General features: G+C 51.8%; 1 pseudogene; it reads left to right on the plus strand.

Annotated features, from left to right (window-relative positions):
• Positions 1–8,169: 8,169 nt before the first annotated feature.
• LOC101017707 lies at positions 8,170–8,940 on the plus strand (annotated as a pseudogene).
• The last annotated feature ends 7,893 nt before the right edge of the window (positions 8,941–16,833 follow it).

A 16,833-nucleotide genomic window follows, 5' to 3' on the forward strand; every position in this document is an offset into this window, starting at 1 on the left:
GCTACTTGGGAGGCTGAGGCAGGAGAATCACTTCAACCCGGGAGGTGGAGTTGCAGTGAGCCGAGATCTTGCCATTGTACTCCAGCCTGGGCAGCAAGAATGAAACTCCATCTCAAATAAATAAATAAAAATAAGGCCACGCGTGGTGGCTCATGCCTGTAATCCTAGCACTTTGGGAGGCCGAGGCAGGTAGATTACTTGAGGTCAGGAGTTCAAGACCAGCCTGGCCAACATGATGAAACTCCATCTCTACTGAGAATACAGAAATTAGCCAGGACTGGTGGCAGGCACCTGTAGTTCCAGCTACTAGAGAAGCTGAGATGGAAGATTGCTTGAATCCGGGAGGTGGAGGTTGCAGTGAGCCAAGGTTATGCCACTGCACTACAGCCTGGGCGACGAGTGAGACTCCGTATCAAAAAAAAAAATAAAATAAAATAAATAAATAAATAAATAAAAAATTAGAGCCAGGCATGGTGGCTCATGCCTGTAATCCAAGCATGTTGGGAGGCCAAGGTGGGTGGATTGCTTAAGCCCAGGAGTTTGAGACTAGCCTGGCAACATAGCAAGACCCCATCTCTATTTCTATTAAATAATAATAGGAATACTAAATAATTTAATTTAAAATGCCCCAAGAACCCTGTGATGTTCATACTATCATCCACCTTTAATAGAGGAGAAGTAGATGGTCAGAGAAATGAAGTGACTTGTGCAGAATCACACAGTTTGGAGCAGGATTTGCATCCAGGACTCTTGGCTCCAGAGTCCAGCTCTGAGCTGTTATGAATAAATAAGTTGAAGTCATTGTCTCCATTTCTAAGAAACCCAGCCTCGGCCGGTCGCGGTGACCACGCCTGTAATCCCAGCACTTTGGGAGGCCGAGGCGGGCGGATCACGAGGTCAAGAGATCAAGACCATCCTGACTAACATGGTGAAACCCCATCTCTACGAAAAATACAAAAAACTAGCCGGGCGAGGTGGCGGGCGCCTGTAGTCCCAGCTACTCGGGAGGCTGAGGCAGGAGAATGGTGTGAACCCGGGAGGCGGAGCTTGCAGTGAGCCAAGATCCCACCATTGCACTCTAGCCTGGGCGACAGAGCGAGACTCCGTCTCAAAAAAAGAAAGAAAGAAAGAAAGAAACCCAGCTTTTCTCTCTGAAAACTGCCTCACTTTTCTCTCATTTCCCTGGGGTCCTGCTGTTTCTGAGGACTAGAAGAGGCTGAATGGGATTTCAGGGTTACAGGAAAAGACCAGGTCCCGCGGCACAGTGTGTTCAGAACCGTGGTCAGCGTCCAGTCTCGCTGCGTCTGCGCGGAGCGCGGCGCCCCCTGAGACAACACGCCTGTTTCCCAGCAGCCCAAGCAGGCTTGGGGTTCAAAGCTGACACCTGTTCAGGGTGTGGCCTTGGGTAGTGGTTTCACGCCTTAAACCTTCAACTGACTTCTCTGTGAAATGAGGATAACAAAAAGACCCATCTCCAGGATGACTGTAAGGATGACTGTATGTACATTATTTATAAAAGCACTTGCCACTTAGCACATAAGTCTAGACTAGTTTATGAGTCTTTGTAAGGTGGTACAAAACACAAAACAAAACAAAACTAAACTAAAAAGGTGGTTAAAAGCTTGCACTGTGGACCCAGACAGAACTGGGTTCAAATCCAGACTCTGCCACTTTCTAGCTATGTGAGCTTGGCAAGAGACTTGAGCTCTGGCCTTGGCCCCTCTCCCCAGGGAAAAGCAATCATTACAATATTATTATAGGCCGGGGGTGGTAGTTCTCGCCTATAATCCCAACACTCTCAGAGGCTGAGGCGGGTAAATTGCTTGATCCCAGGAATTTGAGGCCAGCCCGGGCAACATAGCAAGACCCTGTCTGTACAAAAAATAAAAATTAGCCAGGCATGGTGGTGCACGCCTGTAGTCCCAGGTACTTGGGAGGCTGAGGCTAGAGGATCATTTGAGCCCAGAGGTCAAGTCTGTAGTGAACCATGGTTGATGGTTGGCCACTGCACAGCAGCCTGGGTGAAAGAGAAGGACCCTGTCTCAAAAGAAACAAAATAAAATGGCCAGGGACAGTGGCTCACACCTATAATCCCAGCACTTTGGGAGGCTGAGGTGGGCAGATCATCTGAGGTCAGGAGTTCAAGACCAGCCTGGCCAATATGGTGAAATCCTGTCTCTACTAAAAAAAAAAAAAATAAATACAAAAATATTAGCTAGGCATGGTGGTGATGCACGTCTGTAATCCCAGCTACTTAGGAGGCTGAGGCACGAGAATCGCTTGAACCTGGGAGACCGAGGTTGCAGTGAGCCTAGATCACACCACTACAGTCCAGCCTAGGAAACAGAGTGAGACTCCATCTCAAAACAAAAACAAAAACAAAAACACAAAACAAAACAAAATAAAAAACAGGCTGGGTGCAGTGGCTCATGCCTCTAATTCCAGCACTTTGGGAGACCAAGGTGGGCAGATCACCTGAGGTCAGGAGTTCAAGATCAGCCTGGACAACATGGTGAAACCCCATCCCTACTAAAAATACAAAAATTAACCTAGCGTGGTGGTGGGCGCCTGTAATCCAAGCTACTGGGGAGACTGAAGTGGGAGAATTGCTTGAACCTGGGAGGCGGAGGTTGCAGTGAGCTGAGATAGCGCCACTGCACTCTAGCCTGGGTGACAGAGGGAGACTCCTTCTCAGAAAAAACAAAACAAAACAAAACAAAAAAAACCCCACAATATTATTAGACAGTCAACCTCAACGACAAGCGGGAAGGAAAAAAAAAATGCACAGAGTTACGCACTCAGTACTAGCTATTATTATTTTATCCCTTCTCCCACGCCACTGTTCACATTTTACACTATAATAAAAAGGTGTGACCTTGGGCAATAATTTCCTCTCTGAGCCCAGTGCCTGGCATATGATGTGGTGCACATTTAACAAATTACAACCATTATTATTCCTTCCACAAATGTTTGCTGAGAGCTGGGCACTGTCACAGGTGCTGGAGATTCAACAGTGCACAAAACCTTTTTTGTAATAATCTGACCTTGGGTGGGCGCGGTGGCTCACGCCTGTAATCCCAGCACTTTGGAAGGCCGAGGTAGGAGGATCACGAGGTCAGGAGATCGAGACCATCCCGGCTAACACGGTGAAACCCCGTCTTTACTAAAAATACAAAAAATTAGCCAGGCATGGTGGTGGGTGCTTGTAATCCCAGCTACTTGAGAGGCTGAGGCAGGAGAACGACGTGAACCCGGGAGGCAGAGCTTGCAGTGAGCCGAGATTGCGCCACTGCACTCCAGCCTGGGCAACAGAGCGAGATTCTGTCTCAAAAAAAGAATCTGACTTCGTGAGGCTATGTGGGGTGATAGAAGTGTTCTAATAGCTTCATTTAAGTGAGGGTTACACAGGTGAACATATGTGAAAATTCATTCAGGTTGGAAACTTTAAATTGTGCAGTTAATTGTGTATCTTAAAACTTACAACAGGCCAGGCCAGGCACAGTGGCTCACCCTGTTTCCCAGCACTTTGTGAGGCCGAGGCAGGTGAATCACCTGAGGTCAGGAGTTCGAGACCAGCTTGACTAACATGGTGAAGCCTCATCTCTACTAAATACAAAAAATTAGCTGGGCATGGTGACACATGCCTGTATCCCCAGCCACTTGGGAGGCTGAGGCAGAAGAATCGCTTGAACCCGGGAGGCGGAGGTTGCAGTGAGCCAAGATTACGCCATTGCATTCCAGCCTGGGCAACAAGAGCGAAACTCCATCACAAAACAACAAACAAACAAACAAACAAAAACTTGACAACAGGCTCACACCTGAAATTCCAGCACTTTGGGAGGCTGAGGCAGGAGGATCCCTCGAGCCCAGGAGTTCATAATCAGCCTGGGCAACATAGGGAGACTGTCTCAGTTTTTGTTTTTGTTTTTTTTTTAGATTGTTAAACAGTTAAAAAAAATCATTGCCCTTAAGGAATGTATGTGTTGTAGAGAGATCATAGAAAACGTAATTATACAGAAGGTGATATATTCTGTAAAAAAATTCTGGGAAAGGGCTAGGTAATGTTGGGAGTGGGGGATTACAATTTTATCTTATTTTTGAGGTGGAGTCTCACTCTGTCGCCTAGGCTCAAATGCAGTGGCAACATCTCTGCTCACTGCAACCTCCACCTCCCAGGTTTAGGTGATTCTCCTGCCTCAGCCTCCCAAGTAGCTGGGATTACAGGCATGTGCCACCATGCCTGGTTAATTTTTTGTTGTTGTTGAGATGGAGTCTCGCTCTGTTACCCAGGCTGGAGTGCAGTGGCGCGATCTCGGCTCACTGCAAGCTCTGCCTCCCGGGTTCACACCATTCTTCTGCCTCAGCCTCCCGAGTAGCTGGGACTACAGGTGCCCGCCACCACGCCCGGCTAATTTTTTGTATTTTTAGTAGAGATGGGGTTTCACCATGTTAGCCAGGATGGTCTCAATCTCCTGACCTCACGATCTGCCTGCCTCGGCCTCCCAAAGTGCTGGGATTACAGGCGTGAGCCACCACGCCCGGCCGGCTAATTTTTATATTTTTTGGTAGAGATGAGGTTTCTCCATGTTGACCAGGCTTGTCTTGAACTCCTGACCTTGTCAAGTGATTCACCCACCTCGTCATCCCAAAGTGGTGGGATTACAGGCGTGAATCACCATGTCTGGCCTGGGGATTGCAATTTTAAATTGTGCAGTCAGGTTGGCCTCATTGAGGAGGTGACATTTGAGCAAAGGCTTGAAGGAGGTGAGAGAGTGATCCACCAGGATGTCATGGGGACAGCCAGTGCAAAGGGCCTGGGGTAGGAAGAAGAAAGTAAGGCAGCCAGTGTGGCTGGCGTACAGACAGTGAGGCAGGGGAGAGAGATGAGATGAGCAGGGTGCTGGGAACACATCATGTAGGAACTCTTAAACCATTGTAAGGACTGCTTTTGCTGGGAGATGGGATAATTGCCTAGGAGATTTTGAGTGGAGGAGGGACAGACTTATATTTTAAAACTACCTCTCTGGTCTGGGCGCAGTGGCTAACACCTGTAATCCCAGCACTTTGGGAAGCTGTGGCAGGTGGATCACCTAAGGTCAGGAGCTCAAGACCAGCCTGGCCAACATGGTAGTACCCCGTCTCTAGTAAAAATACAAAAATTGGGGGTCGGGTGGGGTGCAAAGCAAAACAAAACAAAACAAACAACAACAAAAACCACCAAACAATAACAACAACAACAAAAACCAAAAAAAAAAAACAAAACAAAACAACAACCTACCTCTCTGGTTGTTATGTAAGCAATGGAATGTAGTGTTATGATTTGCTCCAACCCTAATATCCACGAATCCCATTGCTGGTTCACCTCCCGAAACCCTTGGGCCCCCAGGGCTGCTCATCTGCAGCCGGCTGCCCCCCGGCCTGGGTCCTGAAGCTTGCTTCCTGGGCGATGCTGAAGCTAAACATGCCCGTGGGCGCCCCGCTCCTCTCCAGGTGGTGCACTGCGCTGCACCTACGCCCCTAAGCCACCTCAGTCCAGGCGAAGCCCTGAACCGGGACCAGCCTTTAGTCAGAATGCTGCTCATGACGCGGCTCGGGGCCAGCAGGGACAGGGCGCCAGTGCAGGCCGGGTAGTGGCTGGCAGTCCAGGAGCACCGGGGCAGGTGCAAATTCCACGTTGGAGAAGTTTGGCTGTGCCATGCTTGCGAGGCTGCGGCTGAACGCGCCCACCAGGGCATAAGCGCGAAGGAGGGATTGTAGGTGTCAACTCCCGCGGCCCACGGCGGCCTCCGGGAAAAACACCTGCATGTCGGCTGAAGAGCGCAACGCCAGAGGGTGCACTGGTCCACTGCAGAGCGCAGCATCGTGCCAGGGCGCAGAGCCCACGCCCCGTCGGCGTCGCAGCACCAGAAGCTCAGGCTACCCAGACCACTACCCTCTGGGAACACGCGGTCTCGGCGCCCGGGACGCGCAGGTGCTAAGTGGGGCACCGTGTGGAGACCACTCCAGGGATCATGGGGCGGCGGTTTTCCGAACGCGTGGCCACAGGCCTTGCTTCTCGCTTGCAGACAATTGAGGCCAGCCAGCAGCGCGACGGGATGGGCAGCCACGACACGGGTGCTGGATAGGTCTCCTGCTCTCTGCAACTGCAGCGCGTCTGGAAGCCTTCAAGGCTCAAGAGATGGGGCCAGCGGGCAGGGTGGTCTACGCAGTCCAGTAGAACAGGCACAGGGGGCGTGAGGTGCCTCTAAGAGCGTGGGCCCAGCGCCCGCCACCACCGCAAACTCCTTGTGCAGGTCGCCGGGCGGCAGCGACGGAGCCACCATCGAGTAGGGAGTGTCCAGCAGGTGGCGCCGCAGAGCCAGCGCCGAGTCCAGGGAGGCGCGCCCACGCGCTTTCACCGCCTCCACTCCCTGGGCCGCGACGTCGCTGCTTGCACAGCGCCGCCTGCTGCGAGCCCCGCAGCTCCTCTGCGCCGGGCGGGCGCACCCACACCGTCGTGCCTGGCTGCAGGCGCGGGGCGCTCGGGGAGAGTGGCGCCCACGCAGGGAGAGCTGTCACCAGCAGCGCCGTCGGGGGCCCCGTGGGCGGTGGCGACATATATAGCTGGAAGTCGGGCTTCTCAGCGCCCCCGTTTTCCAAGAAAGCTGTGATGAAGCGGCAGCCCTGGAAACATAAGACGCAGACGTCCGTCGGGCTTGAGGGAACCAGGAGCCCAGAGGAGGCAGTCAAGAATAATCCGGTGGATTCGGAAGCTAAATGCGTCAGATTCTAATTCTGACTCTGCCACTTTCTCTCCCTCTCTCCCTCCCTCCTTCTCTCCCTCCCTCTCTCCCTCCCTTCCTTCCTTTTCTTTTTCTATTTTAGACAGGAGACTCACTCTGTTGCCCAAGCTGGTCTCCCAGGCTCATGCGATCCTCCCACCTTGGCCTCCCAAAGTGCTGGGATTACTTACAGTCGTGAGCCACCTTGCCCAGCCAACTCGGCCGCTTTCTAGCCAAGTGAATTTGGGCAAGTCACCTCATTTCTTGGGGCCTCAGCTGCTGCATCTGTAAAGGGGGTATTGGTGCATACTTCACAGAACAATGGGGAGCTTGACGTCAAAGCCATGGCATGAAGTCATCTATATCAGTATTAGCTTGAAGTTACTGCTTTTGCACCATCTGTCCCCAAAGCCCTGCCCAGCCTCCTCAGAACCAGTTTTGCCAATCCCCTGACACACAGTCTGCTCAAATAGCCCCTTGTCCCAGCTGGCCAGGGCCGTGTCCCAAGAAGTTCCACTGTGGCCAATCCCCTGTCACAAAGCCATGCCAAACAGCCTCCCAACCTGAGCCAGCACAACCAGCCCCTCCCCACCCCACACTCTGCTGCAAATCCAGACCAACTCACCAGCTTTCTGCATTCCCTCTGGGGCACTCACCCTGTAGGAAACCCAAGACACCGAGGCACAGCTGGGGGTAGAGGGAGATAGACCGGTTAGTGTGGTTCCTCCTGCCAGCCTTCCCTCCAGGCCTCCCACTGCAGTGGCAGTAGGGGGCACAAGGGAGATCTCAGAGAAGGGCTCGGCCTCAGAGCCCGGGGCCTGGGGGTCACCTGCCAGAGCAGGGCTGAGGCCAGCCATATTGCAGGGGCATTTATAGTCCTAGGTGCCTGGGCCTGGCCCTCAGCATCCACCCTGGGTCTGCACACAGATATGCCCATTAGTACTGGCTCCAGCCTGACCTGGTGCCACTGATCATACAGAGGCCTAAGTATAGGGGTGCTGGGTGGGGAAAAGAGGGCAGATGGAGGGACAGAGAAAGGAAAGACAGATATGGGGAGGTGGGGACAGAGATTGGCATAGAGAGTAAAAGTGGGAGAGGGAAAGATACACAAAAGTTACAGTGAAGGCCAGGCACAGTGGCTCACGCCTGTAATCCCAGCACTTAGGAAGGCAGAGGCGAGTGGATCATCTGAGGTCAGAAGTTTGAGACCAGCCTGGCCAACATGGTAAAGCCCCGTCTCTACTAAGGACCCAAAAATTAGCCAGCGTAGTGGCGTGCGCCTGTCATCCCAGTTACTCCAGCTACTCTGGAGGGTGAGGCAGGAGAATTGCTTGAACCGGGGAGGTGGAGGTTTCAGTGAGCTGAGATCACGCCATTGCACTCTAGCCTGAGCGAAACTTCTTTTAAAAAAATTTTTAAAAAATTAGAAAAAAAGGTTATGGTGAGATGAAGAGATGGATGAGGGGAGAGGGAGATAGCGTAAGGAATGGAGAGGGAGAGAAGGAAAAAGAGAAGGAAAAAGACCAGCTAAGGCTCCAACAGACCGCTGGTAGACATGGCCACTTCCCGCTTACCCCCAGCAACACTAACGTTAAAGCAGTTCATCAGAAGGCAGCAAGTTCTCCTCCTTTACAGAAGGATTTTCCAAACAATTCAGCAAGTTCCAAATGATTCTGATCGCAAATACCTGAAGGATTGGGCAAGGGAAGAATTCAAAAGAATTCAAGAGGATACAATTCAGATGATGATTACTCAAGGCAATATGCAGCTCAAGGCGTTAGAAAAAAAACTTGCTTTAGCAAAATCTTAACTATAGCATTATTCTGAAGGATTTTCAAAGTCTCCATGTGTTTTGTTGCATTTAGGATTAACAATGGACAACACAAAGCCCAGTCTTACTATTTGCATGTACAATATTTGGTGACAGAGAGCAAAGGAAAACACAACAAAACAGTTGCCTTAACACTGAAAAACATACCTTTCATTTTGAAAATGTTTACGGATGGCTCAGCAGTTTTTAAAAGAAGCAAAAACCACTAACAAATGGCCAGTTTGCACATGAAAGGATGCCGGACACAATCATTAGGGAAGTATAAATCTTTTTCTTTTTTTGAAATGGAGTCTCGCTCTTTCGCCCAGGCTGGAGTGCAGTGGCTCAATCTTGGCTTACTGCAAGCTCTGCCTCCCGGGTCCACCCCATTCTCCTGTCTCAGCCCCTTAAGTAGCTGGGACTACAGGCGCCCGCCACCACGTCCAGTTAATTTTTTGTATTTTTAGTAGAGATGGGGTTTCACTGTGTTAGCCAGGATGGTCTCGATCTCCAGACCTCGTGATCCACCCGCCTCGGCCTCCCAGAGTGCTGGGATTACAGGGTGATCCACCCGCCTCGGCCTCCCAGAGTGCTGGGATTACAGGGTGAGCCACCGCGTCCGGCCAGGAAGCGTAAATCTAAACTACTATGAGGCCAGGTGCAATGGCTCATGCTTGTAATCCCAATATTTTAAGAGGCCAAGGTAGGTGGATCACTTGAGGTCAGGAGTTAGAGACCAGCCTGGCCAACATGGTGAAACCTCATCTCTACTAAAAATGCAAAAATTAACCGGGTGTGGTGGTGCATGCCTGTAGTCCCAGCTACTGGGGAGGCTGAGGCAGGAGAATCACTTGAACCCAGGAAGTGGAGGTTGCAGTGAGCTGTGATTGTGCCTACTGCACTCTAGTCTGGATGACAGAGTGAGACTCTGTCTCAAACAAACAAACAAACAAAAAACTATGAGATATCACTTCACATTCACTAGAATGGCTGTAATTAAAAAGAGAAATAATAACAAGTGTTGGTGAAGATGTGCAGAAATTGCAACCCTCATACATTGTTGGTGGGAATGTAAAATGGTGCAGCCACTTCAGGAAACAGACTGTCAGTTCCTCAAAAGATGAAACACAGCTGCTGTATGATTTAGCAATTCTACCCCAGGCCCATAACCATTATTTGGCACTAAAAAGAAACGAAGGACTGATATACTGATATATGCTAAACATGGATAAACCTTGAAAACGTTACGTGAAAGAAGCCAGTCACAAAAGATCACATGATGATTCCATTCACATGAAGTGTCCAGAATAGGCAGAAAGATTAGTGGTTGCCTAGGCTGGCTGTAGGTGGAATGGATTAACTGTTAATAGGTGCAGGGTTTCCTTTTTTTTTTGAGATGGAGTCTCATTCTGTCGTCCAGGCTGGAGTGCAGTGGTGCAGTCTAGGTTCACTGCAAGCTCCACCTCCTGGGTTCACACCATTCTCCTGCCTCAGCCTCCCAAGTAGCTGGGACGACAGATGCCCACCACCACGCCGGGCTAATTTTTTGTATTTTTAGTAGAGACGGGGTTTCACCATGTTAGCCAGGATGGTCTCGATCTCCTGACCTTGTGATCCACCCGCCTTGGCCTCCCAAAGTGCTGGGATTACAGGCATGAAGGATCGTGCCCGGCCGGGTGTAGGGTTTCTTTTCAGGGTGATGAAAATATCCTCCAGTTAGCCTGTGGTGTTAGGTTGCATAACTCTGAATATACCCCAATCCATTGAATTGTGTCTCAATAAAGCTGAAAAAAAAAAAAAAAAAAGACCAAAGACAGACAAGAAAGCAATTTATTCCGAGAAAGCCTTTTTTGTTTTTTTAAGACGCAGTTTCGCTCTTGTTGACCAGGCTGGAATGCAATGGTGAAATCTCAGCTCACCTCAATCTCTGCCTCCCGGCTTCAGACGATTCTCCTGCCTCAGCCTCCTGAGTAGCTGGAATTACAGGCATGCACCACCATGCCTCGCTAATTTTGTAGTTTTAGTAGAGATTGGGTTTCTCCATGTTGGTCAGGCTGGTCTCGAACTCCTGACCTCAGGTGATCCGCCCACCTTGGCCTCTCAAAGTTCTGGGATTACGGGTGTGAGCCACCGTGCCTGGCCCCCCCCCTTTTTTTTTTTAATGGAATCTTGCTCTGTTGCCCAGGTTGGAATGCAGTGGCGTGATCTTGGCTCACTGCAACCTCTGCCTCCCAGGTTCAAGCAATTCTCCTGCCTCAGTTTTCCAAGTAGCTGAGACTACAGGTGCCCATCTAATTTTTGTATTTTGAGTAGAGACAGGGTTTCACATGTAGGCCAGGCTGGTCTCAAACTCCTGACTTCAGGTGATCCACCCTCCTCCTCAGTCTCCCACAGTGCTGCGATTACAGGTGTGAGCCAGCGCACCCAGCATCGGAGGAAGCCCTTTGAATATTGAGGAAGTGGTTGCATTTGGAGAGAGTGAGGGATCTAAGCTTCTCAGACAGAATAAGGGACTGAAGGCACAAGCTGAAGAAGCTGAGACCTGAAGACCATCTTAAGACAAGAGGGGCACAGCTGGGTGTGGTGGCACACACCTGCAGTCCCAGCTACTCAGGAGGCTGAGGTGGAAGGATCGCTTGACCCAGGGAGATCAAGGCTGCAGTGAGCTGAGATAGTGCCACTGGACTCTGGCCTGGGTCACAGAGTGAGGCCCAGTCTCCAAAAATAAAAAAGGTCAGGCATGGTGGTTCATGCCTGTAATCCTAGCACTTTGGGAGGCCGAGGCAGGTGGATCATGAGGTCAGGAGATCGAGACCACCCTGGCTAAGAAGGTGAAACGCCGTCTCTACTAAAAATACAAAAAAATTAGCTGGACTTGGCAGCAGCTGCCTGTAGTCCCAGCTACTTGGGAGGCTGAGGCAGGACAATTGCTTGAACCTGGCAGAGGCTGCAGTGAACTGAGATTGTGCCACTGCACTCCAGCCTGGGTGACAGAGCGAGACTCTGTCTAAAAAATAAAAATAAATTTAAAAATTAGAAAAGAGGCGGCGGGCCCGGTGGGGAGAGGGGCGGGACTCCTGAGCCTGCTGAGAGACAAGTTTTCAGCCTGTTTTGAACTTGAGGATCCTAGGAAGGGGGCTGGGAACCTGTGTTCTGAGGACGGAGGGGAGTGGAGATGGGGCTTCTGTGCCTGAGGAAGGAGGGGACTGCAGACCTGAACTCCTGAGTTTGGGGAAGGAGGAAGCTAGAGGCCTGGGCTCCTGGATTGTGGAAATTACCAGAGGCAGAGGCAGGAGACGGCACCAGATGCCTGGATGTGGAGGTCTGGAGGATTTGAGGACAGAGGTTCCCGTGGGAAAACAACGGCCTGTACATCACTTTCTTCTTCCCAGAACCTCCTTTCAGCTTCCCAGAAGCTGAGAGCAATGGAGCTACAGCCTTCCAGGAGGATCTCAGAGAGGAGGGCAAGGCTGGATCTCTAGAAATTGAGAAGCAAGGGACCCTGGGTACCATTTCCAACTGCCTCTCCCCCAGATGCTAGGAGGTGCACTCAGGCTTCCTTCTCCCCCAGAACATTACCTTTGGTGGGGGGAATAAGGGGAGCATTCAAGAAGGAACCCATGTTCTTTCTTTTTTTTTCTCTTGAGACAGAGTCTCACTCTGTCACCCAGGCTGGAGTGCAATGGGGCGATCTCAGCTCACTATAACCTCCGCCTCCTGGGTTCAAGCGATGCTCCTGCCTCAGCCTCCTGAGTATCTGGGATTACAGGCACGTGCCACCACGCCCGGCTAATTTTTGTATTTTTAGTAGGGACAGGGTTTCACCATGTTGGCCAGGCTGATCTCGAACTCCTGGTCTCAAGTGATCTCTCCAACTTGGCCTCCCAAAGTGCAGGGATTACAGGCATGAGCCATCACGCCCAGCCGGAACCCGCTTTCCTTCAATAGCTTCATATGTCACTTGCTTAAGATCCTCCTTCATCACAAGCAGAGGATGTGGTTAGTGTTTCCTTCCAGCCTGAGGTGGGGAACAAACATATGTGCTAGAAACAGAGCTGGGGAAGAGGGATGGCGTGGGAAGGGCTGGGATGCTAGAGGCTGAGGAGCTCAGACTGTCCCAGGAACCCTGGGGAGCCATGGGGGTGTCTATGCAGAGGAGGGTTTGGCTTTAGGAAGATCCTGGACCAGAGAAGAGACTGAGGCCAGGAGCCCAGTGCAAGGACCCAGATGGGGCTAGCCCAGGATGGGGCCAGGGCAGGGAGTAAGGGGAGGTGGGAGACATTCAGGAGGCTAAATGGGGGTTGCTGTCCCAGACAGGACCTAGGAGAAGGCATGGGTCCAGGAAGAAGCTGAGGTGGGTGTGGGATCCAGTGCGTGTGTGGGGCCCCAGGGGATGTCCAAGAAGAGGGGTCTGGGAAGCTGAGGTAAGCCAGGTCTGGGCTTAGGAGAGATATTGGGGTTGAGGATGGAAATATGGAGGTTGTAACATGGTGAGTTGACTCAGGCCTATAAACTCAACACTTTGGGAGGCTGAGGAGGGTGGATCACCAGGTCAGGAGTTTGAGATCAGCTTGGCCAACATGGTGAAACCCCGTCGCTACTAAAAATACAAAAATTAGCCAGGCATGATGGCACACGTCTGTAGTCCCACCTACTCGGGAGGCTGAGGCAGGAGAATCGCTTGAACCAGGGAGGCGGAGGTTGTGGTGAGCAGAGATCTCACCATTGCAACCCAGCCTGGATAACAGAGTGAGACTCCGTCTCAAAAAATTAAAAAAGGAAAAGAAATATGAAGGTTGTCAACAGAGAAGAAAAACAGGTGTTAGGGGTCGATGTCGCCGAATGTGAGTAAAGAAGCAGGAAGGGGCTCGTTCCCAGCTCCCCGGGGCCAAAGCAGTTAGGGGGAAGCTGAAGAGGATGTTCCCAAGGAACTGCTGTTTTACCCAGAGGGCTGGGGAGAGTGAAGTGAGCCCCACGGGGTCCATGGAGTTGAAGAAGCCGTGAAACACAACTACAGAAGCAAAGCCCTAGAAATCCTCAGATCATTCCATACCTGCCAAAATTCCCGCCACCTTGGTGGCATTCACCTCCACCGGGGCCCATCCATGAGTTTCGGCATAAAAAAAGTATCTTTCGAGAATGAAAGATAAGCCTGGCTCCCAGCACTTGGGAGGCCGCAGAACATGGCGGCCCAGACGAGACTCATTCGCTAACACGGGTGAGCCCCTCGCCTTGGCAGCAAATTACCGGGCGCAGGCGGCGCTTCAGTCTCAGGCTACTGGAGCGAGGCAGGAGAATGGAATCCCGAGGCGAGCAGTGAGCTGAGATCCGGCCACCGCACCCGTGCCTGGCTGTTTGGTGACTCCGCCCCAAAGATTTTCAAGTACTTACCAGTGAGTGACATTCTGTAACCTACCCTTCTGCATCCCCCGTCACCCACAGTACAAATTTGCAAGTGAAAATGAGGCTCTGGGTTCATCCTGTGGTTTTGGGGTCTCCCAGCCCATCTCCTGCATTGGGATGTCTGTTACCCAAGCAGTTAAGGTTCTGGTAAACCTGGCCACGCTGGCCTCTCCTCCTCAGTATCACCGACACTCCCAGTCCCTTCCACAGGAAGCCGAGCCCCCATCTTCTCCCTGGCCACGTGCCCCCATCCACCCTCTCCATGGCAGCTAGACGGATCTTTCTTTCTTTTTTTTCTTTTCTTTTTTTTTTTTTTTTTGAGGCGGAGTCTCGCTCTGTCGCCCAGGCCGGAGTGCAGTGGCCAGATCTCAGCTCACTGCAAGCTCCGCCTCCTGGGTTTACGCCATTCTCCTGCCTCAGCCTCCCGAGTAGCTGGGACTACAGGCGCCCGCCACCTCGCCCGGCTAGTTTTTTGTATTTTTAGTAGAGACGGGGTTTCACCGTGTTAGCCAGGATGGTCTTGATCTCCTGACCTCGTGATCCGCCCGTCTCGGCCTCCCAAAGTGCTGGGATTACAGGCTTGAGCCACCGCGCCCGGCCGGTTCCTTTTTTTTTCTGAGACGGAGTTTCGCTCTTGTTGCCTAAGCTGGAGTGCAATGGTGCAATCTCGGCTCACCGCAACCTCCGCCTCCCGGAAGTGATTCTCCTGCCTCAGCCTCCCAAGTAGTTGGGATTACAGGCTTGAGCCACCGCGCCCGGCCTAATTTTGTATTTTTAGTACAGACAGGGTTTCTCCACGTTGGTCAGGCTGGTATCCAACTCCCGACCTCAGGTGGTCCGCCCGTCTTGGCCTCCCAAAGTGCTGGGATTACAGGTGTGAGCCACTCCACCCGGTTGCCAGATGGATTTTTCTTTTTTTTTTTTTGAGACGGAGCCTCGCACTCTCGCCCAGGCTGGAGTGCAGTGGCGCGATCTCGGCTCACTGCAAGCTCCGCCCCCCGGTTTCTCGTGATCCGCCTGCCTCGGCCTCCCGAAGTGCTGGGACCACAGGCTTGAGCCACCGCGCCCGGCCCAGATGGATTTTTCTAAAGTGCAAGCCTGACCCTGTCCCTCCACCTTATCACCCTCCACCCTCCATGGCCCCACAGTGCCCTTCTCCCATGGTGCTCCAGCCACACTGAATTCTGGCTCATTCTTCGAGCTTGCAATCCTTTCCCTTCCTCTTCCTCTGTTGGCTTTTTTTTTTTTTTTTTTTTTTAAGACGGAGTCTCGCTCTGTCACCCAGGCGAGAGTGTGGTGGCGGGATCTGGGCTCACTGCAACCTCCGCCTTCCGGGTTCAAGCGATTCTTCTGCCTCAGCCTCCCAAGTAGCTGGGATTACTGCCACCACGTCTGGGTAATTTTTTGTAGTTTTAGTAGAGACGGGTTTTCGCCATGTTTGCCAGGCTGGTTTTGAACTCTTGACCTCAGATGATTCGCCCGCTTCATCCTCCCAAAGTGTTGGGATTACAGGCGTGAGCCACTGCGCCTGGCCCTCTCTTGGCTTTTGTAATAATTTCAAGATACTGACAGCAAGGCATTAAAACAAGCATAGGGTCCTTCTAAGTTTGGGGCATGATGCAACCCCACAGTCACACTGCCGTAAAGTTAGCCCTGCCTCAGGGAATCTTGGACTGTCTCCCCATCTCCCATCCCAGGCCCAGTCAGAAACCTCTGAAGGTTTCTTGGCCTTTTGGCTAAGATCAAGCCTCCCAGGTAGCTGGGATTGTAGGTGCCTGCCATCACACCCGACTAATTTTTGTATTTTTAGTAGAGATGGGGTTTCACCATGTTGGCCAGACTGGTCGCGAACTCCTGACCTCAAGTGACCCACCTGCCTTGGCTTCCCAAAGTGTTGGGATTACGAGCGTGAGCCACTGCTCCCAGCCTTGAACTAGAACTCTGAGGGCAAGGGCTAGGGCTGTGTTGGTCACCACAATGTTCCCAGTGTCACTCCGCACAGGTCAGGACAACAGGAAGCACTGATACCTCTCCTTGCTTTTGCGAGGTATGAGGTCCTCCCCATCAGGGAGGACCCAAAGGCAGGAGGCAGGCCCAGGTTCCACCCTGAACAGAAACATGCTTTTGGGGAGCACCTTTTATCTGATTCTCTCACATATGTGCCCATGCAAAGAGCTGCAAAAGTGTGGCATTAGCCTCAGCCTTGCAGGAGATCACAGGTGTCCCCAGATATTCAGGGCCTTTGTCAGATTTAGCCACCCCAAGACACACGGGTTGGATCTGGCAGTACACAGACAGGGGAGAATGCTGGTATTGGGACTACAGTCACTTTAAGAAAATGCTCCAGCAGCCGGAGCTTTGGTCTAAAAACTGCAGGGTCAAAGGCAGATGAGGAATTGACAGTAGAAGTAGTCGTACTCCCTGAGCTCAGGAAATTGATGGACTTAGCTGGGCAGTTGGACAAGCTAATTATTATTATTTGTAGAGATGGGGTATGGCTATGTTGCCTAGGAGGCCACAGCATTTTGGGGGAAATTAAAGTCCCTAAGGAACTGCTGTTTTATGCAGAGGGCTGGGGAGAGTGAAGTGCGCCTCAGGGGGTCCACGGAATTGAAAGAGGCTGGTCTTGAACTCCTGGGCTCAAGCAATCCTCCCTGAGCGTGGCCTCTCAAAGCACTGAGATTACAGTCATGAGCCACTGTGCCTGGCTGACAGGTAACTTTTTTTTTTTTTTGAGACAGGAGTCTCGCTCTGTCGCCCAGGCTCGGCTCACTGCAAGCTCCGCCTCCCGGGTTCACGCCATTCTCCTGCCTCAGCCTCCCCAGTAGCTGGGACTACAGGCGCCCGCCACCACACCCG

Source organism: Papio anubis, chromosome 20 (assembly GCF_008728515.1).
Source record: "Papio anubis isolate 15944 chromosome 20, Panubis1.0, whole genome shotgun sequence".
Classification (NCBI taxonomy): domain Eukaryota; kingdom Metazoa; phylum Chordata; class Mammalia; order Primates; family Cercopithecidae; genus Papio; species Papio anubis.